Raw genomic sequence first — 3,609 nt, forward strand, 5'->3', positions numbered from 1 at the left:
TCTATTGTCGTCAGCTATCTCGCTTCAATGATTTTGAAATCCCTAGAGCCATCATCTCCTCCCACCAGGGCTCCGTTCAAAGCCTCTGCATCCCGTCATGCTACCTGAGCAAGCATACCATGCCCTGCACGGTGGACGCCTGGCTGAAATCCCCTGAATTCACAGAACTACAACTGCTTGAGTTATACTATTCCCCTGGAAATCACCTACCAGATACCGAACGCCATCTACCTGTGCCCTCAGCACCGATGTCCATCTCGCGGTTTTCCTCCTCTCTCCACACCGCCACCTTTGCGCTGTGCGACCTACCAGACAATCTGGTACTAAACCTTCGACTCGCATTTCTCAAGAAACTTTCACTTGTGCGGGTTCGTATATCGGAGGCCTCATTGCACAGCATCATCCACTCCAGTTGCCCTGCCCTGGAGTGCTTGGTGCTTGTTTTCACAGTTAGAATCGGTTGTCTCCAAATAAAGTCGCCTAACCTTGTAAGAATTGGAATTTTTTTTGACGGAAGGCAGCTCATCATCCAAGATGCCCCTTCACTTCAAAGGTTGATCCTTGATTCTAGTTATTCACCGTTGCAAATAACCATCGTCTCTGCGCCTAAACTGGAGACCTTGGGTGTAATACATGATCTCTGTGCTCATTTCAATATGGTGTTTGGCTCCACAGTTCTTCAGGTACTTTACATTATCATCTACACTTGTAACCATAAGCTGCATTTTAAATTTCTGCGCATAAGTTATATGTCATCTTGGAGTACATATTTTGTACTAATATTATGTTCTATGCTCAATGAAGAGTTTCTCCATGGATGGCCTATCAATGGTGCTGGATTCTGTCAAGATCTTATATATCCAAATGAATAGTTTTGATCTGAACAAGATTATTGGCTTGCTGCAATGCTTTCCATGTCTGGAGAAGTATAAAGGTGATAATTTCACGCACATTGGAAGCCCGCATATAGTGTACTAGAATTAACCGTTCAACTGTTGCTCTTTCTACACTCTTTTTTTAGACCTTAACTGTTTTCAATCTTCATGTCTATTTAGGCAACAGGACGGGGTAAGAAAGTTATAACCAATCGGTGGATTCGTAAGCATCGGGATTTTCTCACTTCTCATGAGATTCAATTGAAGACAATAACGCTAGAACGATATGTAGCCAACCGTGCAAACACTAGATTTGTCACATTCTTCCTGCTGAATGCGAGGTTACTATTGTCCATCAGGCTTAAGTTTATCAGCAGCATGGTTTTGACGGATGGGTATGTGGAAGAGCAAAAAAAGGAGTTTCAGGTGGGCAAAAGAGCTTCCGAACGTGCCAGGCTTCTATTTACAACATATTGTGGTCATAATCCAGTAAATTTTATGACCCAGGATGTTCATTCTATGGACCTGACTGATCCATTTGACTGTGACTGCCAAAAACAGTGCTGGAGTTAGATGTTGTTGCCCTTTTCAACCTGGGTTTTTTTGTAAACCTGATGAACAATTAACCCTCGTGCTTTTGTATAGTTTGTAAGCTGGAGTTAGATGTTCTTGCCCTTTTCAACTCGGCTGTGACTGTCATATTTTCTTTGAAGCAAGGCAAATGGCTTGCCAGTCATTTAATTTAGAGTGAAATATTGTAACAACTAACAAATCCCAACCAAGGGAAATAACATCACTCTCGCGGCTGCTTGAGCTCACCGTGCATTACAGAAGCCAAGTGATTAGCCCCCACCAGCACCCACAAACTTATTTCCAACTAGCACATCAAATGGGCTGTAAATTTTCATAGGAAGGGCTGCATGACCATGACAGATTTGGATTCTGACATTTGGGACCCTCGAGGAAATAGCCTATCCAAGGTGGTGTCGACTTACTAGCCAGTCAACAAATGATTCTGCCTACCAGGCGTTGGATTGACATCCAACATCTGTCGTGTATCTTCTATCTCTTGTCTTCTTCTTCCTCCAGCCACCCAAACCAAACCACCCCGTCGGCTCTGCCTGCTCCCGCCTCCCATGGCTGGCTGCGCCTCCGCCGCCCTACCGTAGTACCCTCCAACGTTGGCCAGTCCCTCCCTCTATTCCCCCACACGTCCTATTATTCTCCGGCAACGTCAGCCCCAACACGCACCCGCACCCGAACCAGTCAACCCTCGTACTCCCCTCCACCTGCGACTGGACCGGCGCATCTTCCACGGCTCCTGTTCGTTCCGTCCGAGGCCTCGCCGTCGTCCTCCGCCTTGCGGCCTTGGTTCGCTCGCCGTGCGCGGAGTGCCGCCCTCTTGCGTTGTCAACGTCGTCAACAACCGAGAGGAACAAGGACATGACTGTATGTGGAGAGGATGACAGTAGGGACCCACCAGTGTCATGGCAGTACGCAAGCAAGTGCCTCTATATTACAAGCCCAAAAATATGGTTCCTCCTAATGGTTGGACATCTGGGGCTCACGTCATTGTCAACGTAGTCAATAAATGAGAGAATTACACTACGAGCGGCTGACACCAGGGACCCAGCAGGTCGCGCAGTTTTTTTTGAGGAACAAGCAGTTGTTATTTATACAAGTTTTACCGACGTATCAGGGTAACAACGAGGCTGTGCGGGGGCTGTGGCCCGTCTAGCCAGGGTTTTATTTATGTTTACCACATCATGGGCCCAGTTGTGTTTTTTTCTTGCTGAAAATGGCTAGCCCAGTTCTATTTTTTTAAAGAAATACCCAAACGAGGCCTGCTTGCTTTATCAGCCCTACTGGGCTGCAAATCTTTCAAGACGAGGAGAGTTTCATTCGGTTTGCCCAGAAATGGGTTGTACATTTTTAAAACACATCAAACCGGGAATTAGTTTCAATTTTTTTTTTCATTACAAGATTTTAAATTCCATTGATTTTTATGCGTGGACAATTATTTGGATTTTATATTTATATAAATTATTTTTCAAAATAGTTTCAATGTGAATCGTAATTTCGGGATTAAAAACAGTTGACCGCACCAAAATATGCAAAAAAAATCGTATACTTTTTAACCATGGCCACAATATGGGGTGTAATGCTAACAAAAAGAAGATGGGCTCCAAAAAAATTCTTAAGAATTAGCAAATGGGTTGTACATTATTAGAAATAATGCACACGAGAGCAGTGACTGTTGGATGTCCATCCAACGACTGTCGTGCTTCTTCAATCTCTGCTTTTCCTGCTCCAGCCACTCAAACAAGCGCCGGCGGGACTGCCTGCTCCCTCCTCCAGCGGCCGGCTATGCTGCCGCGCAGGCCTCACCGCCCCAACGTACTCCCATCGCTGGCCTAGCCATCCCTCTACTCACCCACACCTGTTGTTATTCTCCGGGGACGGCAGATGAACCAGTAAACCCTCGTACTCCTCCGCGTGGGAAACAACTGCCGAGTCTTCCCTGGCTCCGTGTCGTTCCCTTCCTAGACCTCGTCGTCGTCCACCGCCCTGGTGCTCTCGGCGCGGCCTGGTCAACGTGGTTAATGAACGACATCCATCGAAAGTGGACTATACGTGGAGAGGCTGACAGCTGGGTCCACGGCCGCACGCAAGGAAATGCCTCCTTATTACGCGCAAAATAATGATTCCTCCACCTGACAGCTAGGACCCACGG

Source organism: Triticum aestivum, chromosome 7D, assembly GCF_018294505.1.
Source record: "Triticum aestivum cultivar Chinese Spring chromosome 7D, IWGSC CS RefSeq v2.1, whole genome shotgun sequence".
Taxonomy (NCBI): Eukaryota; Viridiplantae; Streptophyta; class Magnoliopsida; order Poales; family Poaceae; genus Triticum; species Triticum aestivum.